Raw genomic sequence first — 23803 nt, 5'->3', positions numbered from 1 at the left:
CGGCTTTTTCTTGCTGTGGATGGCCTAAAGGGACGCTTCCAGTGGGAGAGCAGTGGAAATACATGCCAAGATACTTCCATTTCGAAGTGATCTTTGTAGTACAAAGGAAACGTTTTGCCGCTGCTGCTGCAACGGTAACGTGGCCGAGCGGTCTAAGGCGCTGGTTTTAGGCACCAGTCTCTTCGGAGGCGTGGGTTCGAATCCCACCGTTGCCACTTTTTACGTCTCATTTTTGTGCCGTTGCGGTGTGTTCTCGTGGGGTAGGACGCAGCTCTTGTGACGCGCGTGTTGTGTAGGTAGCGTGGCCGAGCGGTCTAAGGCGCTGGTGTCAGGCACCATTCTCTTCGGAGGCGTGGGTTCCAATCCCACAGCTGCCAAGCGTGTAATGTCTCCTGTGTCGAAGGCAGATGCACTCATTGCCCGCAAAGGAAGCAGCACAACAAGGCGTGAGCGTCTGCTTGGTGAATGGTCGTAGAACAGTGCGTGGTGCAACGACAGCATTTGTAGGCACCTTTTGCTCTCATCATTGCTGGCGTTCGTCTCCACGAAATGCGTCCGGAGCACGCCGTTCTATAACGCGAGAGAGTGGATTTTTTACAGTTGTCGTCAGTTAACCGTGCGTGGCTGCTGCGTTCGCTGGAAAGAGCACTGCCGTCGTTATCCGGTGTGGTCTAGTGGCTAGGATACCTGGCTCTCACCCAGGAGGCCCGGGTTCGATTCCCGGTACCGGAATTGCGCGTTTTTGTTGCTCCTCTTATGCGACTTGTCTCGACTTTGCTCGACTGACGCTACGCTGACGCGTGCAGAAAGCTACGTTAAGTATGATTCACGGCAACACCTGACGGCGAGAGAGATGAAGCGTCTATCCACTTGTTATCCAGCCACATACCTGTAGTCAAGAGGCTTGGGGGACTGCAAGACATTGCCACGGAGGTGAATGCAGCTAACCACTGTAGTTAGTGTCCTGACAGCGCAGGCACGTTCATTTGCTCGTATACATGTGATGGAGACCGTGTCTGACACTGCTGTGGCGTACACCTTGGCCTAGGCTTTGCTGGGTATCGCCACTTGCATTCCAGCCAGCTGCCTTCGCGGGCGCCTCCGTGGCCATGGCCGTGATCGTCTAGTGGTTAGGACATTGCGTTGTGGCCGCAATAACCCAGGTTCGAATTCTGGTCACGGCAATTTTGAAAGTTTTGCCTTGCTGCCGTTGCAATGACGAGTACTCGAAATGACAGTACTCTCTTGATTTTTTCACTCGTGTTCCGCAGGCCGCAGTTTGCACTACCACTTCATCCCCAACACGTAATGTCGCCTCCCAGAGCGCAGACGTCCGCTGCTCTCTGTAGTCGAAAAGGGCAGTTGTTTGAAGTGCGATGGATGAGCAGCCAGTCCCAGCAGAACAGGAAGCTGTGGCGTGCACTGTTTGTACAAATGCTAGGAACACTGGCGCACCAAGCAGCGCATGTAGCGTGGCCGAGCGCTTTAAGGCGCTGGTTTAAGGCACCAGTCTCTCTGTTGGCGCGGTTTCGAGTCCTGTAGCTGTCGGGGGTTTCGCTGTGATCGCGTTAACCTGCCGCTTTTTCTTCAAGTGTAACCTCCTTGAGCTCACATATGTTTGACACATGGAGCATTCTAGCTCCGCCTGACAGTTACAGCTACGATAATTTAGTGGTTACGGAAAGCCCAGGTTCGAAACCTGGTCACGGCACGAAAACGTCTCTTGACGCTGTCTCCTTAACTGCGACAGCTACAGACAAGTGGCGTCGCTACCATGCGGCGGGCACGGCTTTTTCTTGCTGTGGATGGCCTAAAGGGACGCTTCCAGTGGGAGAGCAGTGGAAATACATGCCAAGATACTTCCATTTCGAAGTGATCTTTGTAGTACAAAGGAAACGTTTTGCCGCTGCTGCTGCAACGGTAACGTGGCCGAGCGGTCTAAGGCGCTGGTTTTAGGCACCAGTCTCTTCGGAGGCGTGGGTTCGAATCCCACCGTTGCCACTTTTTACGTCTCATTTTTGTGCCGTTGCGGTGTGTTCTCGTGGGGTAGGACGCAGCTCTTGTGACGCGCGTGTTGTGTAGGTAGCGTGGCCGAGCGGTCTAAGGCGCTGGTGTCAGGCACCATTCTCTTCGGAGGCGTGGGTTCCAATCCCACAGCTGCCAAGCGTGTAATGTCTCCTGTGTCGAAGGCAGATGCACTCATTGCCCGCAAAGGAAGCAGCACAACAAGGCGTGAGCGTCTGCTTGGTGAATGGTCGTAGAACAGTGCGTGGTGCAACGACAGCATTTGTAGGCACCTTTTGCTCTCATCATTGCTGGCGTTCGTCTCCACGAAATGCGTCCGGAGCACGCCGTTCTATAACGCGAGAGAGTGGATTTTTTACAGTTGTCGTCAGTTAACCGTGCGTGGCTGCTGCGTTCGCTGGAAAGAGCACTGCCGTCGTTATCCGGTGTGGTCTAGTGGCTAGGATACCTGGCTCTCACCCAGGAGGCCCGGGTTCGATTCCCGGTACCGGAATTGCGCGTTTTTGTTGCTCCTCTTATGCGACTTGTCTCGACTTTGCTCGACTGACGCTACGCTGACGCGTGCAGAAAGCTACGTTAAGTATGATTCACGGCAACACCTGACGGCGAGAGAGATGAAGCGTCTATCCACTTGTTATCCAGCCACATACCTGTAGTCAAGAGGCTTGGGGGACTGCAAGACATTGCCACGGAGGTGAATGCAGCTAACCACTGTAGTTAGTGTCCTGACAGCGCAGGCACGTTCATTTGCTCGTATACATGTGATGGAGACCGTGTCTGACACTGCTGTGGCGTACACCTTGGCCTAGGCTTTGCTGGGTATCGCCACTTGCATTCCAGCCAGCTGCCTTCGCGGGCGCCTCCGTGGCCATGGCCGTGATCGTCTAGTGGTTAGGACATTGCGTTGTGGCCGCAATAACCCAGGTTCGAATTCTGGTCACGGCAATTTTGAAAGTTTTGCCTTGCTGCCGTTGCAATGACGAGTACTCGAAATGACAGTACTCTCTTGATTTTTTCACTCGTGTTCCGCAGGCCGCAGTTTGCACTACCACTTCATCCCCAACACGTAATGTCGCCTCCCAGAGCGCAGACGTCCGCTGCTCTCTGTAGTCGAAAAGGGCAGTTGTTTGAAGTGCGATGGATGAGCAGCCAGTCCCAGCAGAACAGGAAGCTGTGGCGTGCACTGTTTGTACAAATGCTAGGAACACTGGCGCACCAAGCAGCGCATGTAGCGTGGCCGAGCGCTTTAAGGCGCTGGTTTAAGGCACCAGTCTCTCTGTTGGCGCGGTTTCGAGTCCTGTAGCTGTCGGGGGTTTCGCTGTGATCGCGTTAACCTGCCGCTTTTTCTTCAAGTGTAACCTCCTTGAGCTCACATATGTTTGACACATGGAGCATTCTAGCTCCGCCTGACAGTTACAGCTACGATAATTTAGTGGTTACGGAAAGCCCAGGTTCGAAACCTGGTCACGGCACGAAAACGTCTCTTGACGCTGTCTCCTTAACTGCGACAGCTACAGACAAGTGGCGTCGCTACCATGCGGCGGGCACGGCTTTTTCTTGCTGTGGATGGCCTAAAGGGACGCTTCCAGTGGGAGAGCAGTGGAAATACATGCCAAGATACTTCCATTTCGAAGTGATCTTTGTAGTACAAAGGAAACGTTTTGCCGCTGCTGCTGCAACGGTAACGTGGCCGAGCGGTCTAAGGCGCTGGTTTTAGGCACCAGTCTCTTCGGAAGCGTGGGTTCGAATTCCACCGTTGCCACTTTTTACGTCTCATTTTTGTGCCGTTGCGGTGTGTTCTCGTGGGGTAGGACGCAGCTCTTGTGACGCGCGTGTTGTGTAGGTAGCGTGGCCGAGCGGTCTAAGGCGCTGGTGTCAGGCACCATTCTCTTCGGAGGCGTGGGTTCCAATCCCACAGCTGCCAAGCGTGTAATGTCTCCTGTGTCGAAGGCAGATGCACTCATTGCCCGCAAAGGAAGCAGCACAACAAGGCGTGAGCGTCTGCTTGGTGAATGGTCGTAGAACAGTGCGTGGTGCAACGACAGCATTTGTAGGCACCTTTTGCTCTCATCATTGCTGGCGTTCGTCTCCACGAAATGCGTCCGGAGCACGCCGTTCTATAACGCGAGAGAGTGGATTTTTTACAGTTGTCGTCAGTTAACCGCGCGTGGCTGCTGCGTTCGCTGGAAAGAGCACTGCCGTCGTTATCCGGTGTGGTCTAGTGGCTAGGATACCTGGCTCTCACCCAGGAGGCCCGGGTTCGATTCCCGGTACCGGAATTGCGCGTTTTTGTTGCTCCTCTTATGCGACTTGTCTCGACTTTGCTCGACTGACGCTACGCTGACGCGTGCAGAAAGCTACGTTAAGTATGATTCACGGCAACACCTGACGGCGAGAGAGATGAAGCGTCTATCCACTTGTTATCCAGCCACATACCTGTAGTCAAGAGGCTTGGGGGACTGCAAGACATTGCCACGGAGGTGAATGCAGCTAACCACTGTAGTTAGTGTCCTGACAGCGCAGGCACGTTCATTTGCTCGTATACATGTGATGGAGACCGTGTCTGACACTGCTGTGGCGTACACCTTGGCCTAGGCTTTGCTGGGTATCGCCACTTGCATTCCAGCCAGCTGCCTTCGCGGGCGCCTCCGTGGCCATGGCCGTGATCGTCTAGTGGTTAGGACATTGCGTTGTGGCCGCAATAACCCAGGTTCGAATTCTGGTCACGGCAATTTTGAAAGTTTTGCCTTGCTGCCGTTGCAATGACGAGTACTCGAAATGACAGTACTCTCTTGATTTTTTCACTCGTGTTCCGCAGGCCGCAGTTTGCACTACCACTTCATCCCCAACACGTAATGTCGCCTCCCAGAGCGCAGACGTCCGCTGCTCTCTGTAGTCGAAAAGGGCAGTTGTTTGAAGTGCGATGGATGAGCAGCCAGTCCCAGCAGAACAGGAAGCTGTGGCGTGCACTGTTTGTACAAATGCTAGGAACACTGGCGCACCAAGCAGCGCATGTAGCGTGGCCGAGCGCTTTAAGGCGCTGGTTTAAGGCACCAGTCTCTCTGTTGGCGCGGTTTCGAGTCCTGTAGCTGTCGGGGGTTTCGCTGTGATCGCGTTAACCTGCCGCTTTTTCTTCAAGTGTAACCTCCTTGAGCTCACATATGTTTGACACATGGAGCATTCTAGCTCCGCCTGACAGTTACAGCTACGATAATTTAGTGGTTACGGAAAGCCCAGGTTCGAAACCTGGTCACGGCACGAAAACGTCTCTTGACGCTGTCTCCTTAACTGCGACAGCTACAGACAAGTGGCGTCGCTACCATGCGGCGGGCACGGCTTTTTCTTGCTGTGGATGGCCTAAAGGGACGCTTCCAGTGGGAGAGCAGTGGAAATACATGCCAAGATACTTCCATTTCGAAGTGATCTTTGTAGTACAAAGGAAACGTTTTGCCGCTGCTGCTGCAACGGTAACGTGGCCGAGCGGTCTAAGGCGCTGGTTTTAGGCACCAGTCTCTTCGGAAGCGTGGGTTCGAATTCCACCGTTGCCACTTTTTACGTCTCATTTTTGTGCCGTTGCGGTGTGTTCTCGTGGGGTAGGACGCAGCTCTTGTGACGCGCGTGTTGTGTAGGTAGCGTGGCCGAGCGGTCTAAGGCGCTGGTGTCAGGCACCATTCTCTTCGGAGGCGTGGGTTCCAATCCCACAGCTGCCAAGCGTGTAATGTCTCCTGTGTCGAAGGCAGATGCACTCATTGCCCGCAAAGGAAGCAGCACAACAAGGCGTGAGCGTCTGCTTGGTGAATGGTCGTAGAACAGTGCGTGGTGCAACGACAGCATTTGTAGGCACCTTTTGCTCTCATCATTGCTGGCGTTCGTCTCCACGAAATGCGTCCGGAGCACGCCGTTCTATAACGCGAGAGAGTGGATTTTTTACAGTTGTCGTCAGTTAACCGCGCGTGGCTGCTGCGTTCGCTGGAAAGAGCACTGCCGTCGTTATCCGGTGTGGTCTAGTGGCTAGGATACCTGGCTCTCACCCAGGAGGCCCGGGTTCGATTCCCGGTACCGGAATTGCGCGTTTTTGTTGCTCCTCTTATGCGACTTGTCTCGACTTTGCTCGACTGACGCTACGCTGACGCGTGCAGAAAGCTACGTTAAGTATGATTCACGGCAACACCTGACGGCGAGAGAGATGAAGCGTCTATCCACTTGTTATCCAGCCACATACCTGTAGTCAAGAGGCTTGGGGGACTGCAAGACATTGCCACGGAGGTGAATGCAGCTAACCACTGTAGTTAGTGTCCTGACAGCGCAGGCACGTTCATTTGCTCGTATACATGTGATGGAGACCGTGTCTGACACTGCTGTGGCGTACACCTTGGCCTAGGCTTTGCTGGGTATCGCCACTTGCATTCCAGCCAGCTGCCTTCGCGGGCGCCTCCGTGGCCATGGCCGTGATCGTCTAGTGGTTAGGACATTGCGTTGTGGCCGCAATAACCCAGGTTCGAATTCTGGTCACGGCAATTTTGAAAGTTTTGCCTTGCTGCCGTTGCAATGACGAGTACTCGAAATGACAGTACTCTCTTGATTTTTTCACTCGTGTTCCGCAGGCCGCAGTTTGCACTACCACTTCATCCCCAACACGTAATGTCGCCTCCCAGAGCGCAGACGTCCGCTGCTCTCTGTAGTCGAAAAGGGCAGTTGTTTGAAGTGCGATGGATGAGCAGCCAGTCCCAGCAGAACAGGAAGCTGTGGCGTGCACTGTTTGTACAAATGCTAGGAACACTGGCGCACCAAGCAGCGCATGTAGCGTGGCCGAGCGCTTTAAGGCGCTGGTTTAAGGCACCAGTCTCTCTGTTGGCGCGGTTTCGAGTCCTGTAGCTGTCGGGGGTTTCGCTGTGATCGCGTTAACCTGCCGCTTTTTCTTCAAGTGTAACCTCCTTGAGCTCACATATGTTTGACACATGGAGCATTCTAGCTCCGCCTGACAGTTACAGCTACGATAATTTAGTGGTTACGGAAAGCCCAGGTTCGAAACCTGGTCACGGCACGAAAACGTCTCTTGACGCTGTCTCCTTAACTGCGACAGCTACAGACAAGTGGCGTCGCTACCATGCGGCGGGCACGGCTTTTTCTTGCTGTGGATGGCCTAAAGGGACGCTTCCAGTGGGAGAGCAGTGGAAATACATGCCAAGATACTTCCATTTCGAAGTGATCTTTGTAGTACAAAGGAAACGTTTTGCCGCTGCTGCTGCAACGGTAACGTGGCCGAGCGGTCTATAGGCGCTGGTTTTAGGCACCAGTCTCTTCGGAGGCGTGGGTTCGAATCCCACCGTTGCCACTTTTTACGTCTCATTTTTGTGCCGTTGCGGTGTGTTCTCGTGGGGTAGGACGCAGCTCTTGTGACGCGCGTGTTGTGTAGGTAGCGTGGCCGAGCGGTCTAAGGCGCTGGTGTCAGGCACCATTCTCTTCGGAGGCGTGGGTTCCAATCCCACAGCTGCCAAGCGTGTAATGTCTCCTGTGTCGAAGGCAGATGCACTCATTGCCCGCAAAGGAAGCAGCACAACAAGGCGTGAGCGTCTGCTTGGTGAATGGTCGTAGAACAGTGCGTGGTGCAACGACAGCATTTGTAGGCACCTTTTGCTCTCATCATTGCTGGCGTTCGTCTCCACGAAATGCGTCCGGAGCACGCCGTTCTATAACGCGAGAGAGTGGATTTTTTACAGTTGTCGTCAGTTAACCGTGCGTGGCTGCTGCGTTCGCTGGAAAGAGCACTGCCGTCGTTATCCGGTGTGGTCTAGTGGCTAGGATACCTGGCTCTCACCCAGGAGGCCCGGGTTCGATTCCCGGTACCGGAATTGCGCGTTTTTGTTGCTCCTCTTATGCGACTTGTCTCGACTTTGCTCGACTGACGCTACGCTGACGCGTGCAGAAAGCTACGTTAAGTATGATTCACGGCAACACCTGACGGCGAGAGAGATGAAGCGTCTATCCACTTGTTATCCAGCCACATACCTGTAGTCAAGAGGCTTGGGGGACTGCAAGACATTGCCACGGAGGTGAATGCAGCTAACCACTGTAGTTAGTGTCCTGACAGCGCAGGCACGTTCATTTGCTCGTATACATGTGATGGAGACCGTGTCTGACACTGCTGTGGCGTACACCTTGGCCTAGGCTTTGCTGGGTATCGCCACTTGCATTCCAGCCAGCTGCCTTCGCGGGCGCCTCCGTGGCCATGGCCGTGATCGTCTAGTGGTTAGGACATTGCGTTGTGGCCGCAATAACCCAGGTTCGAATCCTGGTCACGGCAATTTTGAAAGTTTTGCCTTGCTGCCGTTGCAATGACGAGTACTCGAAATGACAGTACTCTCTTGATTTTTTTCACTCGTGTTCCGCAGGCCGCAGTTTGCACTACCACTTCATCCCCAACACGTAATGTCGCCTCCCAGAGCGCAGACGTCCGCTGCTCTCTGTAGTCGAAAAGGGCAGTTGTTTGAAGTGCGATGGATGAGCAGCCAGTCCCAGCAGAACAGGAAGCTGTGGCGTGCACTGTTTGTACAAATGCTAGGAACACTGGCGCACCAAGCAGCGCATGTAGCGTGGCCGAGCGCTTTAAGGCGCTGGTTTAAGGCACCAGTCTCTCTGTTGGCGCGGTTTCGAGTCCTGTAGCTGTCGGGGGTTTCGCTGTGATCGCGTTAACCTGCCGCTTTTTCTTCAAGTGTAACCTCCTTGAGCTCACATATGTTTGACACATGGAGCATTCTAGCTCCGCCTGACAGTTACAGCTACGATAATTTAGTGGTTACGGAAAGCCCAGGTTCGAAACCTGGTCACGGCACGAAAACGTCTCTTGACGCTGTCTCCTTAACTGCGACAGCTACAGACAAGTGGCGTCGCTACCATGCGGCGGGCACGGCTTTTTCTTGCTGTGGATGGCCTAAAGGGACGCTTCCAGTGGGAGAGCAGTGGAAATACATGCCAAGATACTTCCATTTCGAAGTGATCTTTGTAGTACAAAGGAAACGTTTTGCCGCTGCTGCTGCAACGGTAACGTGGCCGAGCGGTCTAAGGCGCTGGTTTTAGGCACCAGTCTCTTCGGAGGCGTGGGTTCGAATCCCACCGTTGCCACTTTTTACGTCTCATTTTTGTGCCGTTGCGGTGTGTTCTCGTGGGGTAGGACGCAGCTCTTGTGACGCGCGTGTTGTGTAGGTAGCGTGGCCGAGCGGTCTAAGGCGCTGGTGTCAGGCACCATTCTCTTCGGAGGCGTGGGTTCCAATCCCACAGCTGCCAAGCGTGTAATGTCTCCTGTGTCGAAGGCAGATGCACTCATTGCCCGCAAAGGAAGCAGCACAACAAGGCGTGAGCGTCTGCTTGGTGAATGGTCGTAGAACAGTGCGTGGTGCAACGACAGCATTTGTAGGCACCTTTTGCTCTCATCATTGCTGGCGTTCGTCTCCACGAAATGCGTCCGGAGCACGCCGTTCTATAACGCGAGAGAGTGGATTTTTTACAGTTGTCGTCAGTTAACCGTGCGTGGCTGCTGCGTTCGCTGGAAAGAGCACTGCCGTCGTTATCCGGTGTGGTCTAGTGGCTAGGATACCTGGCTCTCACCCAGGAGGCCCGGGTTCGATTCCCGGTACCGGAATTGCGCGTTTTTGTTGCTCCTCTTATGCGACTTGTCTCGACTTTGCTCGACTGACGCTACGCTGACGCGTGCAGAAAGCTACGTTAAGTATGATTCACGGCAACACCTGACGGCGAGAGAGATGAAGCGTCTATCCACTTGTTATCCAGCCACATACCTGTAGTCAAGAGGCTTGGGGGACTGCAAGACATTGCCACGGAGGTGAATGCAGCTAACCACTGTAGTTAGTGTCCTGACAGCGCAGGCACGTTCATTTGCTCGTATACATGTGATGGAGACCGTGTCTGACACTGCTGTGGCGTACACCTTGGCCTAGGCTTTGCTGGGTATCGCCACTTGCATTCCAGCCAGCTGCCTTCGCGGGCGCCTCCGTGGCCATGGCCGTGATCGTCTAGTGGTTAGGACATTGCGTTGTGGCCGCAATAACCCAGGTTCGAATCCTGGTCACGGCAATTTTGAAAGTTTTGCCTTGCTGCCGTTGCAATGACGAGTACTCGAAATGACAGTACTCTCTTGATTTTTTTCACTCGTGTTCCGCAGGCCGCAGTTTGCACTACCACTTCATCCCCAACACGTAATGTCGCCTCCCAGAGCGCAGACGTCCGCTGCTCTCTGTAGTCGAAAAGGGCAGTTGTTTGAAGTGCGATGGATGAGCAGCCAGTCCCAGCAGAACAGGAAGCTGTGGCGTGCACTGTTTGTACAAATGCTAGGAACACTGGCGCACCAAGCAGCGCATGTAGCGTGGCCGAGCGCTTTAAGGCGCTGGTTTAAGGCACCAGTCTCTCTGTTGGCGCGGTTTCGAGTCCTGTAGCTGTCGGGGGTTTCGCTGTGATCGCGTTAACCTGCCGCTTTTTCTTCAAGTGTAACCTCCTTGAGCTCACATATGTTTGACACATGGAGCATTCTAGCTCCGCCTGACAGTTACAGCTACGATAATTTAGTGGTTACGGAAAGCCCAGGTTCGAAACCTGGTCACGGCACGAAAACGTCTCTTGACGCTGTCTCCTTAACTGCGACAGCTACAGACAAGTGGCGTCGCTACCATGCGGCGGGCACGGCTTTTTCTTGCTGTGGATGGCCTAAAGGGACGCTTCCAGTGGGAGAGCAGTGGAAATACATGCCAAGATACTTCCATTTCGAAGTGATCTTTTAGTACAAAGGAAACGTTTTGCCGCTGCTGCTGCAACGGTAACGTGGCCGAGCGGTCTAAGGCGCTGGTTTTAGGCACCAGTCTCTTCGGAGGCGTGGGTTCGAATCCCACCGTTGCCACTTTTTACGTCTCATTTTTGTGCCGTTGCGGTGTGTTCTCGTGGGGTAGGACGCAGCTCTTGTGACGCGCGTGTTGTGTAGGTAGCGTGGCCGAGCGGTCTAAGGCGCTGGTGTCAGGCACCATTCTCTTCGGAGGCGTGGGTTCCAATCCCACAGCTGCCAAGCGTGTAATGTCTCCTGTGTCGAAGGCAGATGCACTCATTGCCCGCAAAGGAAGCAGCACAACAAGGCGTGAGCGTCTGCTTGGTGAATGGTCGTAGAACAGTGCGTGGTGCAACGACAGCATTTGTAGGCACCTTTTGCTCTCATCATTGCTGGCGTTCGTCTCCACGAAATGCGTCCGGAGCACGCCGTTCTATAACGCGAGAGAGTGGATTTTTTACAGTTGTCGTCAGTTAACCGTGCGTGGCTGCTGCGTTCGCTGGAAAGAGCACTGCCGTCGTTATCCGGTGTGGTCTAGTGGCTAGGATACCTGGCTCTCACCCAGGAGGCCCGGGTTCGATTCCCGGTACCGGAATTGCGCGTTTTTGTTGCTCCTCTTATGCGACTTGTCTCGACTTTGCTCGACTGACGCTACGCTGACGCGTGCAGAAAGCTACGTTAAGTATGATTCACGGCAACACCTGACGGCGAGAGAGATGAAGCGTCTATCCACTTGTTATCCAGCCACATACCTGTAGTCAAGAGGCTTGGGGGACTTCAAGACATTGCCACGGAGGTGAATGCAGCTAACCACTGTAGTTAGTGTCCTGACAGCGCAGGCACGTTCATTTGCTCGTATACATGTGATGGAGACCGTGTCTGACACTGCTGTGGCGTACACCTTGGCCTAGGCTTTGCTGGGTATCGCCACTTGCATTCCAGCCAGCTGCCTTCGCGGGCGCCTCCGTGGCCATGGCCGTGATCGTCTAGTGGTTAGGACATTGCGTTGTGGCCGCAATAACCCAGGTTCGAATCCTGGTCACGGCAATTTTGAAAGTTTTGCCTTGCTGCCGTTGCAATGACGAGTACTCGAAATGACAGTACTCTCTTGATTTTTTTCACTCGTGTTCCGCAGGCCGCAGTTTGCACTACCACTTCATCCCCAACACGTAATGTCGCCTCCCAGAGCGCAGACGTCCGCTGCTCTCTGTAGTCGAAAAGGGCAGTTGTTTGAAGTGCGATGGATGAGCAGCCAGTCCCAGCAGAACAGGAAGCTGTGGCGTGCACTGTTTGTACAAATGCTAGGAACACTGGCGCACCAAGCAGCGCATGTAGCGTGGCCGAGCGCTTTAAGGCGCTGGTTTAAGGCACCAGGTCTCTCTGTTGGCGCGGTTTCGAGTCCTGTAGCTGTCGGGGGTTTCGCTGTGATCGCGTTAACCTGCCGCTTTTTCTTCAAGTGTAACCTCCTTGAGCTCACATATGTTTGACACATGGAGCATTCTAGCTCCGCCTGACAGTTACAGCTACGATAATTTAGTGGTTACGGAAAGCCCAGGTTCGAAACCTGGTCACGGCACGAAAACGTCTCTTGACGCTGTCTCCTTAACTGCGACAGCTACAGACAAGTGGCGTCGCTACCATGCGGCGGGCACGGCTTTTTCTTGCTGTGGATGGCCTAAAGGGACGCTTCCAGTGGGAGAGCAGTGGAAATACATGCCAAGATACTTCCATTTCGAAGTGATCTTTGTAGTACAAAGGAAACGTTTTGCCGCTGCTGCTGCAACGGTAACGTGGCCGAGCGGTCTAAGGCGCTGGTTTTAGGCACCAGTCTCTTCGGAGGCGTGGGTTCGAATCCCACCGTTGCCACTTTTTACGTCTCATTTTTGTGCCGTTGCGGTGTGTTCTCGTGGGGTAGGACGCAGCTCTTGTGACGCGCGTGTTGTGTAGGTAGCGTGGCCGAGCGGTCTAAGGCGCTGGTGTCAGGCACCATTCTCTTCGGAGGCGTGGGTTCCAATCCCACAGCTGCCAAGCGTGTAATGTCTCCTGTGTCGAAGGCAGATGCACTCATTGCCCGCAAAGGAAGCAGCACAACAAGGCGTGAGCGTCTGCTTGGTGAATGGTCGTAGAACAGTGCGTGGTGCAACGACAGCATTTGTAGGCACCTTTTGCTCTCATCATTGCTGGCGTTCGTCTCCACGAAATGCGTCCGGAGCACGCCGTTCTATAACGCGAGAGAGTGGATTTTTTACAGTTGTCGTCAGTTAACCGTGCGTGGCTGCTGCGTTCGCTGGAAAGAGCACTGCCGTCGTTATCCGGTGTGGTCTAGTGGCTAGGATACCTGGCTCTCACCCAGGAGGCCCGGGTTCGATTCCCGGTACCGGAATTGCGCGTTTTTGTTGCTCCTCTTATGCGACTTGTCTCGACTTTGCTCGACTGACGCTACGCTGACGCGTGCAGAAAGCTACGTTAAGTATGATTCACGGCAACACCTGACGGCGAGAGAGATGAAGCGTCTATCCACTTGTTATCCAGCCACATACCTGTAGTCAAGAGGCTTGGGGACTTCAAGACATTGCCACGGAGGTGAATGCAGCTAACCACTGTAGTTAGTGTCCTGACAGCGCAGGCACGTTCATTTGCTCGTATACATGTGATGGAGACCGTGTCTGACACTGCTGTGGCGTACACCTTGGCCTAGGCTTTGCTGGGTATCGCCACTTGCATTCCAGCCAGCTGCCTTCGCGGGCGCCTCCGTGGCCATGGCCGTGATCGTCTAGTGGTTAGGACATTGCGTTGTGGCCGCAATAACCCAGGTTCGAATCCTGGTCACGGCAATTTTGAAAGTTTTGCCTTGCTGCCGTTGCAATGACGAGTACTCGAAATGACAGTACTCTCTTGATTTTTTTCACTCGTGTTCCGCAGGCCGCAGTTTGCACTACCACTTCATCCCCAACACGTAATGTCGCCTCCCAGAGCGCAGACGTCCGCTGCTCTCTGTAGTCGAAAAGGGCAGTTGTTTGAAGTGCGATGGATGAGCAGCCAGTCCCAGCAGAACAGGAAGCTGTGGCGTGCACTGTTTGTACAAATGCTAGGAACACTGGCGCACCAAGCAGCGCATGTAGCGTGGCCGAGCGCTTTAAGGCGCTGGTTTAAGGCACCAGTCTCTCTGTTGGCGCGGTTTCGAGTCCTGTAGCTGTCGGGGGTTTCGCTGTGATCGCGTTAACCTGCCGCTTTTTCTTCAAGTGTAACCTCCTTGAGCTCACATATGTTTGACACATGGAGCATTCTAGCTCCGCCTGACAGTTACAGCTACGATAATTTAGTGGTTACGGAAAGCCCAGGTTCGAAACCTGGTCACGGCACGAAAACGTCTCTTGACGCTGTCTCCTTAACTGCGACAGCTACAGACAAGTGGCGTCGCTACCATGCGGCGGGCACGGCTTTTTCTTGCTGTGGATGGCCTAAAGGGACGCTTCCAGTGGGAGAGCAGTGGAAATACATGCCAAGATACTTCCATTTCGAAGTGATCTTTGTAGTACAAAGGAAACGTTTTGCCGCTGCTGCTGCAACGGTAACGTGGCCGAGCGGTCTAAGAGGCGCTGGTTTTAGGCACCAGTCTCTTCGGAGGCGTGGGTTCGAATCCCACCGTTGCCACTTTTTACGTCTCATTTTTGTGCCGTTGCGGTGTGTTCTCGTGGGGTAGGACGCAGCTCTTGTGACGCGCGTGTTGTGTAGGTAGCGTGGCCGAGCGGTCTAAGGCGCTGGTGTCAGGCACCATTCTCTTCGGAGGCGTGGGTTCCAATCCCACAGCTGCCAAGCGTGTAATGTCTCCTGTGTCGAAGGCAGATGCACTCATTGCCCGCAAAGGAAGCAGCACAACAAGGCGTGAGCGTCTGCTTGGTGAATGGTCGTAGAACAGTGCGTGGTGCAACGACAGCATTTGTAGGCACCTTTTGCTCTCATCATTGCTGGCGTTCGTCTCCACGAAATGCGTCCGGAGCACGCCGTTCTATAACGCGAGAGAGTGGATTTTTTACAGTTGTCGTCAGTTAACCGTGCGTGGCTGCTGCGTTCGCTGGAAAGAGCACTGCCGTCGTTATCCGGTGTGGTCTAGTGGCTAGGATACCTGGCTCTCACCCAGGAGGCCCGGGTTCGATTCCCGGTACCGGAATTGCGCGTTTTTGTTGCTCCTCTTATGCGACTTGTCTCGACTTTGCTCGACTGACGCTACGCTGACGCGTGCAGAAAGCTACGTTAAGTATGATTCACGGCAACACCTGACGGCGAGAGAGATGAAGCGTCTATCCACTTGTTATCCAGCCACATACCTGTAGTCAAGAGGCTTGGGGGACTGCAAGACATTGCCACGGAGGTGAATGCAGCTAACCACTGTAGTTAGTGTCCTGACAGCGCAGGCACGTTCATTTGCTCGTATACATGTGATGGAGACCGTGTCTGACACTGCTGTGGCGTACACCTTGGCCTAGGCTTTGCTGGGTATCGCCACTTGCATTCCAGCCAGCTGCCTTCGCGGGCGCCTCCGTGGCCATGGCCGTGATCGTCTAGTGGTTAGGACATTGCGTTGTGGCCGCAATAACCCAGGTTCGAATCCTGGTCACGGCAATTTTGAAAGTTTTGCCTTGCTGCCGTTGCAATGACGAGTACTCGAAATGACAGTACTCTCTTGATTTTTTTCACTCGTGTTCCGCAGGCCGCAGTTTGCACTACCACTTCATCCCCAACACGTAATGTCGCCTCCCAGAGCGCAGACGTCCGCTGCTCTCTGTAGTCGAAAAGGGCAGTTGTTTGAAGTGCGATGGATGAGCAGCCAGTCCCAGCAGAACAGGAAGCTGTGGCGTGCACTGTTTGTACAAATGCTAGGAACACTGGCGCACCAAGCAGCGCATGTAGCGTGGCCGAGCGCTTTAAGGCGCTGGTTTAAGGCACCAGTCTCTCTGTTGGCGCGGTTTCGAGTCCTGTAGCTGTCGGGGGTTTCGCTGTGATCGCGTTAACCTGCCGCTTTTTCTTCAAGTGTAACCTCCTTGAGCTCACATATGTTTGACACATGGAGCATTCTAGCTCCGCCTGACAGTTACAGCTACGATAATTTAGTGGTTACGGAAAGCCCAGGTTCGAAACCTGGTCACGGCACGAAAACGTCTCTTGACGCTGTCTCCTTAACTGCGACAGCTACAGACAAGTGGCGTCGCTACCATGCGGCGGGCACGGCTTTTTCTTGCTGTGGATGGCCTAAAGGGACGCTTCCAGTGGGAGAGCAGTGGAAATACATGCCAAGATACTTCCATTTCGAAGTGATCTTTGTAGTACAAAGGAAACGTTTTGCCGCTGCTGCTGCAACGGTAACGTGGCCGAGCGGTCTAAGGCGCTGGTTTTAGGCACCAGTCTCTTCGGAGGCGTGGGTTCGAATCCCACCGTTGCCACTTTTTACGTCTCATTTTTGTGCCGTTGCGGTGTGTTCTCGTGGGGTAGGACGCAGCTCTTGTGACGCGCGTGTTGTGTAGGTAGCGTGGCCGAGCGGTCTAAGGCGCTGGTGTCAGGCACCATTCTCTTCGGAGGCGTGGGTTCCAATCCCACAGCTGCCAAGCGTGTAATGTCTCCTGTGTCGAAGGCAGATGCACTCATTGCCCGCAAAGGAAGCAGCACAACAAGGCGTGAGCGTCTGCTTGGTGAATGGTCGTAGAACAGTGCGTGGTGCAACGACAGCATTTGTAGGCACCTTTTGCTCTCATCATTGCTGGCGTTCGTCTCCACGAAATGCGTCCGGAGCACGCCGTTCTATAACGCGAGAGAGTGGATTTTTTACAGTTGTCGTCAGTTAACCGTGCGTGGCTGCTGCGTTCGCTGGAAAGAGCACTGCCGTCGTTATCCGGTGTGGTCTAGTGGCTAGGATACCTGGCTCTCACCCAGGAGGCCCGGGTTCGATTCCCGGTACCGGAATTGCGCGTTTTTGTTGCTCCTCTTATGCGACTTGTCTCGACTTTGCTCGACTGACGCTACGCTGACGCGTGCAGAAAGCTACGTTAAGTATGATTCACGGCAACACCTGACGGCGAGAGAGATGAAGCGTCTATCCACTTGTTATCCAGCCACATACCTGTAGTCAAGAGGCTTGGGGGACTGCAAGACATTGCCACGGAGGGTGAATGCAGCTAACCACTGTAGTTAGTGTCCTGACAGCGCAGGCACGTTCATTTGCTCGTATACATGTGATGGAGACCGTGTCTGACACTGCTGTGGCGTACACCTTGGCCTAGGCTTTGCTGGGTATCGCCACTTGCATTCCAGCCAGCTGCCTTCGCGGGCGCCTCCGTGGCCATGGCCGTGATCGTCTAGTGGTTAGGACATTGCGTTGTGGCCGCAATAACCCAGGTTCGAATCCTGGTCACGGCAATTTTGAAAGTTTTGCCTTGCTGCCGTTGCAATGACGAGTACTCGAAATGACAGTACTCTCTTGATTTTTTTCACTCGTGTTCCGCAGGCCGCAGTTTGCACTACCACTTCATCCCCAACACGTAATGTCGCCTCCCAGAGCGCAGACGTCCGCTGCTCTCTGTAGTCGAAAAGGGCAGTTGTTTGAAGTGCGATGGATGAGCAGCCAGTCCCAGCAGAACAGGAAGCTGTGGCGTGCACTGTTTGTACAAATGCTAGGAACACTGGCGCACCAAGCAGCGCATGTAGCGTGGCCGAGCGCTTTAAGGCGCTGGTTTAAGGCACCAGTCTCTCTGTTGGCGCGGTTTCGAGTCCTGTAGCTGTCGGGGGTTTCGCTGTGATCGCGTTAACCTGCCGCTTTTTCTTCAAGTGTAACCTCCTTGAGCTCACATATGTTTGACACATGGAGCATTCTAGCTCCGCCTGACAGTTACAGCTACGATAATTTAGTGGTTACGGAAAGCCCAGGTTCGAAACCTGGTCACGGCACGAAAACGTCTCTTGACGCTGTCTCCTTAACTGCGACAGCTACAGACAAGTGGCGTCGCTACCATGCGGCGGGCACGGCTTTTTCTTGCTGTGGATGGCCTAAAGGGACGCTTCCAGTGGGAGAGCAGTGGAAATACATGCCAAGATACTTCCATTTCGAAGTGATCTTTGTAGTACAAAGGAAACGTTTTGCCGCTGCTGCTGCAACGGTAACGTGGCCGAGCGGTCTAAGGCGCTGGTTTTAGGCACCAGTCTCTTCGGAGGCGTGGGTTCGAATCCCACCGTTGCCACTTTTTACGTCTCATTTTTGTGCCGTTGCGGTGTGTTCTCGTGGGGTAGGACGCAGCTCTTGTGACGCGCGTGTTGTGTAGGTAGCGTGGCCGAGCGGTCTAAGGCGCTGGTGTCAGGCACCATTCTCTTCGGAGGCGTGGGTTCCAATCCCACAGCTGCCAAGCGTGTAATGTCTCCTGTGTCGAAGGCAGATGCACTCATTGCCCGCAAAGGAAGCAGCACAACAAGGCGTGAGCGTCTGCTTGGTGAATGGTCGTAGAACAGTGCGTGGTGCAACGACAGCATTTGTAGGCACCTTTTGCTCTCATCATTGCTGGCGTTCGTCTCCACGAAATGCGTCCGGAGCACGCCGTTCTATAACGCGAGAGAGTGGATTTTTTACAGTTGTCGTCAGTTAACCGTGCGTGGCTGCTGCGTTCGCTGGAAAGAGCACTGCCGTCGTTATCCGGTGTGGTCTAGTGGCTAGGATACCTGGCTCTCACCCAGGAGGCCCGGGTTCGATTCCCGTACCGGAATTGCGCGTTTTTGTTGCTCCTCTTATGCGACTTGTCTCGACTTTGCTCGACTGACGCTACGCTGACGCGTGCAGAAAGCTACGTTAAGTATGATTCACGGCAACACCTGACGGCGAGAGAGATGAAGCGTCTATCCACTTGTTATCCAGCCACATACCTGTAGTCAAGAGGCTTGGGGGACTGCAAGACATTGCCACGGAGGTGAATGCAGCTAACCACTGTAGTTAGTGTCCTGACAGCGCAGGCACGTTCATTTGCTCGTATACATGTGATGGAGACCGTGTCTGACACTGCTGTGGCGTACACCTTGGCCTAGGCTTTGCTGGGTATCGCCACTTGCATTCCAGCCAGCTGCCTTCGCGGGCGCCTCCGTGGCCATGGCCGTGATCGTCTAGTGGTTAGGACATTGCGTTGTGGCCGCAATAACCAGGTTCGAATCCTGGTCACGGCAATTTTGAAAGTTTTGCCTTGCTGCCGTTGCAATGACGAGTACTCGAAATGACAGTACTCTCTTGATTTTTTTCACTCGTGTTCCGCAGGCCGCAGTTTGCACTACCACTTCATCCCCAACACGTAATGTCGCCTCCCAGAGCGCAGACGTCCGCTGCTCTCTGTAGTCGAAAAGGGCAGTTGTTTGAAGTGCGATGGATGAGCAGCCAGTCCCAGCAGAACAGGAAGCTGTGGCGTGCACTGTTTGTACAAATGCTAGGAACACTGGCGCACCAAGCAGCGCATGTAGCGTGGCCGAGCGCTTTAAGGCGCTGGTTTAAGGCACCAGTCTCTCTGTTGGCGCGGTTTCGAGTCCTGTAGCTGTCGGGGGTTTCGCTGTGATCGCGTTAACCTGCCGCTTTTTCTTCAAGTGTAACCTCCTTGAGCTCACATATGTTTGACACATGGAGCATTCTAGCTCCGCCTGACAGTTACAGCTACGATAATTTAGTGGTTACGGAAAGCCCAGGTTCGAAACCTGGTCACGGCACGAAAACGTCTCTTGACGCTGTCTCCTTAACTGCGACAGCTACAGACAAGTGGCGTCGCTACCATGCGGCGGGCACGGCTTTTTCTTGCTGTGGATGGCCTAAAGGGACGCTTCCAGTGGGAGAGCAGTGGAAATACATGCCAAGATACTTCCATTTCGAAGTGATCTTTGTAGTACAAAGGAAACGTTTTGCCGCTGCTGCTGCAACGGTAACGTGGCCGAGCGGTCTAAGGCGCTGGTTTTAGGCACCAGTCTCTTCGGAGGCGTGGGTTCGAATCCCACCGTTGCCACTTTTTACGTCTCATTTTTGTGCCGTTGCGGTGTGTTCTCGTGGGGTAGGACGCAGCTCTTGTGACGCGCGTGTTGTGTAGGTAGCGTGGCCGAGCGGTCTAAGGCGCTGGTGTCAGGCACCATTCTCTTCGGAGGCGTGGGTTCCAATCCCACAGCTGCCAAGCGTGTAATGTCTCCTGTGTCGAAGGCAGATGCACTCATTGCCCGCAAAGGAAGCAGCACAACAAGGCGTGAGCGTCTGCTTGGTGAATGGTCGTAGAACAGTGCGTGGTGCAACGACAGCATTTGTAGGCACCTTTTGCTCTCATCATTGCTGGCGTTCGTCTCCACGAAATGCGTCCGGAGCACGCCGTTCTATAACGCGAGAGAGTGGATTTTTTACAGTTGTCGTCAGTTAACCGTGCGTGGCTGCTGCGTTCGCTGGAAAGAGCACTGCCGTCGTTATCCGGTGTGGTCTAGTGGCTAGGATACCTGGCTCTCACCCAGGAGGCCCGGGTTCGATTCCGGTACCGGAATTGCGCGTTTTTGTTGCTCCTCTTATGCGACTTGTCTCGACTTTGCTCGACTGACGCTACGCTGACGCGTGCAGAAAGCTACGTTAAGTATGATTCACGGCAACACCTGACGGCGAGAGAGATGAAGCGTCTATCCACTTGTTATCCAGCCACATACCTGTAGTCAAGAGGCTTGGGGGACTTCAAGACATTGCCACGGAGGTGAATGCAGCTAACCACTGTAGTTAGTGTCCTGACAGCGCAGGCACGTTCATTTGCTCGTATACATGTGATGGAGACCGTGTCTGACACTGCTGTGGCGTACACCTTGGCCTAGGCTTTGCTGGGTATCGCCACTTGCATTCCAGCCAGCTGCCTTCGCGGGCGCCTCCGTGGCCATGGCCGTGATCGTCTAGTGGTTAGGACATTGCGTTGTGGCCGCAATAACCCAGGTTCGAATCCTGGTCACGGCAATTTTGAAAGTTTTGCCTTGCTGCCGTTGCAATGACGAGTACTCGAAATGACAGTACTCTCTTGATTTTTTTCACTCGTGTTCCGCAGGCCGCAGTTTGCACTACCACTTCATCCCCAACACGTAATGTCGCCTCCCAGAGCGCAGACGTCCGCTGCTCTCTGTAGTCGAAAAGGGCAGTTGTTTGAAGTGCGATGGATGAGCAGCCAGTCCCAGCAGAACAGGAAGCTGTGGCGTGCACTGTTTGTACAAATGCTAGGAACACTGGCGCACCAAGCAGCGCATGTAGCGTGGCCGAGCGCTTTAAGGCGCTGGTTTAAGGCACCAGTCTCTCTGTTGGCGCGGTTTCGAGTCCTGTAGCTGTCGGGGGTTTCGCTGTGATCGCGTTAACCTGCCGCTTTTTCTTCAAGTGTAACCTCCTTGAGCTCACATATGTTTGACACATGGAGCATTCTAGCTCCGCCTGACAGTTACAGCTACGATAATTTAGTGGTTACGGAAAGCCCAGGTTCGAAACCTGGTCACGGCACGAAAACGTCTCTTGACGCTGTCTCCTTAACTGCGACAGCTACAGACAAGTGGCGTCGCTACCATGCGGCGGGCACGGCTTTTTCTTGCTGTGGATGGCCTAAAGGGACGCTTCCAGTGGGAGAGCAGTGGAAATACATGCCAAGATACTTCCATTTCGAAGTGATCTTTGTAGTACAAAGGAAACGTTTTGCCGCTGCTGCTGCAACGGTAACGTGGCCGAGCGGTCTAAGGCGCTGGTTTTAGGCACCAGTCTCTTCGGAGGCGTGGGTTCGAATCCCACCGTTGCCACTTTTTACGTCTCATTTTTGTGCCGTTGCGGTGTGTTCTCGTGGGGTAGGACGCAGCTCTTGTGACGCGCGTGTTGTGTAGGTAGCGTGGCCGAGCGGTCTAAGGCGCTGGTGTCAGGCACCATTCTCTTCGGAGGCGTGGGTTCCAATCCCACAGCTGCCAAGCGTGTAATGTCTCCTGTGTCGAAGGCAGATGCACTCATTGCCCGCAAAGGAAGCAGCACAACAAGGCGTGAGCGTCTGCTTGGTGAATGGTCGTAGAACAGTGCGTGGTGCAACGACAGCATTTGTAGGCACCTTTTGCTCTCATCATTGCTGGCGTTCGTCTCCACGAAATGCGTCCGGAGCACGCCGTTCTATAACGCGAGAGAGTGGATTTTTTTACAGTTGTCGTCAGTTAACCGTGCGTGGCTGCTGCGTTCGCTGGAAAGAGCACTGCCGTCGTTATCCGGTGTGGTCTAGTGGCTAGGATACCTGGCTCTCACCCAGGAGGCCCGGGTTCGATTCCCGGTACCGGAATTGCGCGTTTTTGTTGCTCCTCTTATGCGACTTGTCTCGACTTTGCTCGACTGACGCTACGCTGACGCGTGCAGAAAGCTACGTTAAGTATGATTCACGGCAACACCTGACGGCGAGAGAGATGAAGCGTCTATCCACTTGTTATCCAGCCACATACCTGTAGTCAAGAGGCTTGGGGGACTGCAAGACATTGCCACGGAGGTGAATGCAGCTAACCACTGTAGTTAGTGTCCTGACAGCGCAGGCACGTTCATTTGCTCGTATACATGTGATGGAGACCGTGTCTGACACTGCTGTGGCGTACACCTTGGCCTAGGCTTTGCTGGGTATCGCCACTTGCATTCCAGCCAGCTGCCTTCGCGGGCGCCTCCGTGGCCATGGCCGTGATCGTCTAGTGGTTAGGACATTGCGTTGTGGCCGCAATAACCCAGGTTCGAATCCTGGTCACGGCAATTTTGAAAGTTTTGCCTTGCTGCCGTTGCAATGACGAGTACTCGAAATGACAGTACTCTCTTGATTTTTTTCACTCGTGTTCCGCAGGCCGCAGTTTGCACTACCACTTCATCCCAACACGTAATGTCGCCTCCCAGAGCGCAGACGTCCGCTGCTCTCTGTAGTCGAAAAGGGCAGTTGTTTGAAGTGCGATGGATGAGCAGCCAGTCCCAGCAGAACAGGAAGCTGTGGCGTGCACTGTTTGTACAAATGCTAGGAACACTGGCGCACCAAGCAGCGCATGTAGCGTGGCCGAGCGCTTTAAGGCGCTGGTTTAAGGCACCAGTCTCTCTGTTGGCGCGGTTTCGAGTCCTGTAGCTGTCGGGGGTTTCGCTGTGATCGCGTTAACCTGCCGCTTTTTCTTCAAGTGTAACCTCCTTGAGCTCACATATGTTTGACACATGGAGCATTCTAGCTCCGCCTGACAGTTACAGCTACGATAATTTAGTGGTTACGGAAAGCCCAGGTTCGAAACCTGGTCACGGCACGAAAACGTCTCTTGACGCTGTCTCCTTAACTGCGACAGCTACAGACAAGTGGCGTCGCTACCATGCGGCGGGCACGGCTTTTTCTTGCTGTGGATGGCCTAAAGGGACGCTTCCAGTGGGAGAGCAGTGGAAATACATGCCAAGATACTTCCATTTCGAAGTGATCTTTGTAGTACAAAGGAAACGTTTTGCCGCTGCTGCTGCAACGGTAACGTGGCCGAGCGGTCTAAGGCGCTGGTTTTAGGCACCAGTCTCTTCGGAGGCGTGGGTTCGAATCCCACCGTTGCCACTTTTTACGTCTCATTTTTGTGCCGTTGCGGTGTGTTCTCGTGGGGTAGGACGCAGCTCTTGTGACGCGCGTGTTGTGTAGGTAGCGTGGCCGAGCGGTCTAAGGCGCTGGTGTCAGGCACCATTCTCTTCGGAGGCGTGGGTTCCAATCCCACAGCTGCCAAGCGTGTAATGTCTCCTGTGTCGAAGGCAGATGCACTCATTGCCCGCAAAGGAAGCAGCACAACAAGGCGTGAGCGTCTGCTTGGTGAATGGTCGTAGAACAGTGCGTGGTGCAACGACAGCATTTGTAGGCACCTTTTGCTCTCATCATTGCTGGCGTTCGTCTCCACGAAATGCGTCCGGAGCACGCCGTTCTATAA

At 54.1% G+C, this 23803-nt stretch overlaps 40 non-coding genes across 40 annotated transcripts; all 40 read left to right on the top strand.

Moving 5' to 3' along the window:
- The first annotated feature begins 133 nt into the window (after nucleotides 1-133).
- Nucleotides 134-215, top strand: Trnal-uag (transfer RNA leucine (anticodon UAG)). The gene has a single exon. It is a non-coding gene; the product is annotated as a tRNA-Leu (tRNA).
- Nucleotides 216-660: 445 nt separating this feature from the next.
- Trnae-cuc (transfer RNA glutamic acid (anticodon CUC)) lies at nucleotides 661-732 on the top strand. The gene has a single exon. It is a non-coding gene; the product is annotated as a tRNA-Glu (tRNA).
- Nucleotides 733-1112: 380 nt separating this feature from the next.
- Nucleotides 1113-1184, top strand: Trnah-gug (transfer RNA histidin (anticodon GUG)). Its single transcript has one exon. It is a non-coding gene; the product is annotated as a tRNA-His (tRNA).
- Nucleotides 1185-1919: 735 nt separating this feature from the next.
- Nucleotides 1920-2001, top strand: Trnal-uag (transfer RNA leucine (anticodon UAG)). Its single transcript has one exon. It is a non-coding gene; the product is annotated as a tRNA-Leu (tRNA).
- Nucleotides 2002-2446: 445 nt separating this feature from the next.
- On the top strand, nucleotides 2447-2518 carry Trnae-cuc (transfer RNA glutamic acid (anticodon CUC)). Its single transcript has one exon. It is a non-coding gene; the product is annotated as a tRNA-Glu (tRNA).
- A 380-nt stretch (nucleotides 2519-2898) lies between these two features.
- Trnah-gug (transfer RNA histidin (anticodon GUG)) lies at nucleotides 2899-2970 on the top strand. The gene has a single exon. It is a non-coding gene; the product is annotated as a tRNA-His (tRNA).
- Nucleotides 2971-3705: 735 nt separating this feature from the next.
- Trnal-uag (transfer RNA leucine (anticodon UAG)) lies at nucleotides 3706-3787 on the top strand. The gene has a single exon. It is a non-coding gene; the product is annotated as a tRNA-Leu (tRNA).
- A 445-nt stretch (nucleotides 3788-4232) lies between these two features.
- Nucleotides 4233-4304, top strand: Trnae-cuc (transfer RNA glutamic acid (anticodon CUC)). Its single transcript has one exon. It is a non-coding gene; the product is annotated as a tRNA-Glu (tRNA).
- A 380-nt stretch (nucleotides 4305-4684) lies between these two features.
- On the top strand, nucleotides 4685-4756 carry Trnah-gug (transfer RNA histidin (anticodon GUG)). Its single transcript has one exon. It is a non-coding gene; the product is annotated as a tRNA-His (tRNA).
- Nucleotides 4757-5491: 735 nt separating this feature from the next.
- Trnal-uag (transfer RNA leucine (anticodon UAG)) lies at nucleotides 5492-5573 on the top strand. Its single transcript has one exon. It is a non-coding gene; the product is annotated as a tRNA-Leu (tRNA).
- Nucleotides 5574-6018: 445 nt separating this feature from the next.
- Nucleotides 6019-6090, top strand: Trnae-cuc (transfer RNA glutamic acid (anticodon CUC)). Its single transcript has one exon. It is a non-coding gene; the product is annotated as a tRNA-Glu (tRNA).
- Nucleotides 6091-6470: 380 nt separating this feature from the next.
- Nucleotides 6471-6542, top strand: Trnah-gug (transfer RNA histidin (anticodon GUG)). The gene has a single exon. It is a non-coding gene; the product is annotated as a tRNA-His (tRNA).
- Nucleotides 6543-7277: 735 nt separating this feature from the next.
- On the top strand, nucleotides 7278-7360 carry Trnal-uag (transfer RNA leucine (anticodon UAG)). Its single transcript has one exon. It is a non-coding gene; the product is annotated as a tRNA-Leu (tRNA).
- Nucleotides 7361-7805: 445 nt separating this feature from the next.
- Trnae-cuc (transfer RNA glutamic acid (anticodon CUC)) lies at nucleotides 7806-7877 on the top strand. The gene has a single exon. It is a non-coding gene; the product is annotated as a tRNA-Glu (tRNA).
- Nucleotides 7878-8257: 380 nt separating this feature from the next.
- Trnah-gug (transfer RNA histidin (anticodon GUG)) lies at nucleotides 8258-8329 on the top strand. Its single transcript has one exon. It is a non-coding gene; the product is annotated as a tRNA-His (tRNA).
- A 736-nt stretch (nucleotides 8330-9065) lies between these two features.
- Trnal-uag (transfer RNA leucine (anticodon UAG)) lies at nucleotides 9066-9147 on the top strand. Its single transcript has one exon. It is a non-coding gene; the product is annotated as a tRNA-Leu (tRNA).
- A 445-nt stretch (nucleotides 9148-9592) lies between these two features.
- Trnae-cuc (transfer RNA glutamic acid (anticodon CUC)) lies at nucleotides 9593-9664 on the top strand. Its single transcript has one exon. It is a non-coding gene; the product is annotated as a tRNA-Glu (tRNA).
- Nucleotides 9665-10044: 380 nt separating this feature from the next.
- On the top strand, nucleotides 10045-10116 carry Trnah-gug (transfer RNA histidin (anticodon GUG)). The gene has a single exon. It is a non-coding gene; the product is annotated as a tRNA-His (tRNA).
- A 735-nt stretch (nucleotides 10117-10851) lies between these two features.
- On the top strand, nucleotides 10852-10933 carry Trnal-uag (transfer RNA leucine (anticodon UAG)). The gene has a single exon. It is a non-coding gene; the product is annotated as a tRNA-Leu (tRNA).
- Nucleotides 10934-11378: 445 nt separating this feature from the next.
- Trnae-cuc (transfer RNA glutamic acid (anticodon CUC)) lies at nucleotides 11379-11450 on the top strand. The gene has a single exon. It is a non-coding gene; the product is annotated as a tRNA-Glu (tRNA).
- Nucleotides 11451-11830: 380 nt separating this feature from the next.
- Trnah-gug (transfer RNA histidin (anticodon GUG)) lies at nucleotides 11831-11902 on the top strand. Its single transcript has one exon. It is a non-coding gene; the product is annotated as a tRNA-His (tRNA).
- A 737-nt stretch (nucleotides 11903-12639) lies between these two features.
- Nucleotides 12640-12721, top strand: Trnal-uag (transfer RNA leucine (anticodon UAG)). The gene has a single exon. It is a non-coding gene; the product is annotated as a tRNA-Leu (tRNA).
- Nucleotides 12722-13166: 445 nt separating this feature from the next.
- Nucleotides 13167-13238, top strand: Trnae-cuc (transfer RNA glutamic acid (anticodon CUC)). The gene has a single exon. It is a non-coding gene; the product is annotated as a tRNA-Glu (tRNA).
- A 379-nt stretch (nucleotides 13239-13617) lies between these two features.
- Nucleotides 13618-13689, top strand: Trnah-gug (transfer RNA histidin (anticodon GUG)). The gene has a single exon. It is a non-coding gene; the product is annotated as a tRNA-His (tRNA).
- A 736-nt stretch (nucleotides 13690-14425) lies between these two features.
- On the top strand, nucleotides 14426-14509 carry Trnal-uag (transfer RNA leucine (anticodon UAG)). Its single transcript has one exon. It is a non-coding gene; the product is annotated as a tRNA-Leu (tRNA).
- Nucleotides 14510-14954: 445 nt separating this feature from the next.
- Trnae-cuc (transfer RNA glutamic acid (anticodon CUC)) lies at nucleotides 14955-15026 on the top strand. Its single transcript has one exon. It is a non-coding gene; the product is annotated as a tRNA-Glu (tRNA).
- A 380-nt stretch (nucleotides 15027-15406) lies between these two features.
- On the top strand, nucleotides 15407-15478 carry Trnah-gug (transfer RNA histidin (anticodon GUG)). Its single transcript has one exon. It is a non-coding gene; the product is annotated as a tRNA-His (tRNA).
- A 736-nt stretch (nucleotides 15479-16214) lies between these two features.
- Nucleotides 16215-16296, top strand: Trnal-uag (transfer RNA leucine (anticodon UAG)). The gene has a single exon. It is a non-coding gene; the product is annotated as a tRNA-Leu (tRNA).
- A 445-nt stretch (nucleotides 16297-16741) lies between these two features.
- On the top strand, nucleotides 16742-16813 carry Trnae-cuc (transfer RNA glutamic acid (anticodon CUC)). Its single transcript has one exon. It is a non-coding gene; the product is annotated as a tRNA-Glu (tRNA).
- Nucleotides 16814-17194: 381 nt separating this feature from the next.
- On the top strand, nucleotides 17195-17266 carry Trnah-gug (transfer RNA histidin (anticodon GUG)). Its single transcript has one exon. It is a non-coding gene; the product is annotated as a tRNA-His (tRNA).
- A 736-nt stretch (nucleotides 17267-18002) lies between these two features.
- On the top strand, nucleotides 18003-18084 carry Trnal-uag (transfer RNA leucine (anticodon UAG)). Its single transcript has one exon. It is a non-coding gene; the product is annotated as a tRNA-Leu (tRNA).
- Nucleotides 18085-18529: 445 nt separating this feature from the next.
- Nucleotides 18530-18600, top strand: Trnae-cuc (transfer RNA glutamic acid (anticodon CUC)). The gene has a single exon. It is a non-coding gene; the product is annotated as a tRNA-Glu (tRNA).
- Nucleotides 18601-18980: 380 nt separating this feature from the next.
- Nucleotides 18981-19051, top strand: Trnah-gug (transfer RNA histidin (anticodon GUG)). Its single transcript has one exon. It is a non-coding gene; the product is annotated as a tRNA-His (tRNA).
- Nucleotides 19052-19787: 736 nt separating this feature from the next.
- On the top strand, nucleotides 19788-19869 carry Trnal-uag (transfer RNA leucine (anticodon UAG)). Its single transcript has one exon. It is a non-coding gene; the product is annotated as a tRNA-Leu (tRNA).
- Nucleotides 19870-20314: 445 nt separating this feature from the next.
- On the top strand, nucleotides 20315-20385 carry Trnae-cuc (transfer RNA glutamic acid (anticodon CUC)). Its single transcript has one exon. It is a non-coding gene; the product is annotated as a tRNA-Glu (tRNA).
- Nucleotides 20386-20765: 380 nt separating this feature from the next.
- Trnah-gug (transfer RNA histidin (anticodon GUG)) lies at nucleotides 20766-20837 on the top strand. The gene has a single exon. It is a non-coding gene; the product is annotated as a tRNA-His (tRNA).
- Nucleotides 20838-21573: 736 nt separating this feature from the next.
- Nucleotides 21574-21655, top strand: Trnal-uag (transfer RNA leucine (anticodon UAG)). Its single transcript has one exon. It is a non-coding gene; the product is annotated as a tRNA-Leu (tRNA).
- A 446-nt stretch (nucleotides 21656-22101) lies between these two features.
- Nucleotides 22102-22173, top strand: Trnae-cuc (transfer RNA glutamic acid (anticodon CUC)). Its single transcript has one exon. It is a non-coding gene; the product is annotated as a tRNA-Glu (tRNA).
- Nucleotides 22174-22553: 380 nt separating this feature from the next.
- Nucleotides 22554-22625, top strand: Trnah-gug (transfer RNA histidin (anticodon GUG)). Its single transcript has one exon. It is a non-coding gene; the product is annotated as a tRNA-His (tRNA).
- A 735-nt stretch (nucleotides 22626-23360) lies between these two features.
- On the top strand, nucleotides 23361-23442 carry Trnal-uag (transfer RNA leucine (anticodon UAG)). Its single transcript has one exon. It is a non-coding gene; the product is annotated as a tRNA-Leu (tRNA).
- Nucleotides 23443-23803: the final 361 nt, after the last annotated feature.

Source organism: Schistocerca serialis, unplaced genomic scaffold (genome assembly GCF_023864345.2).
Source record: "Schistocerca serialis cubense isolate TAMUIC-IGC-003099 unplaced genomic scaffold, iqSchSeri2.2 HiC_scaffold_1095, whole genome shotgun sequence".
NCBI classification, from domain to species: domain Eukaryota; kingdom Metazoa; phylum Arthropoda; class Insecta; order Orthoptera; family Acrididae; genus Schistocerca; species Schistocerca serialis.
The sequence above is the reverse complement of the archived record's forward strand: the minus strand, read 5'-3'. Positions and strand labels throughout refer to the sequence as shown.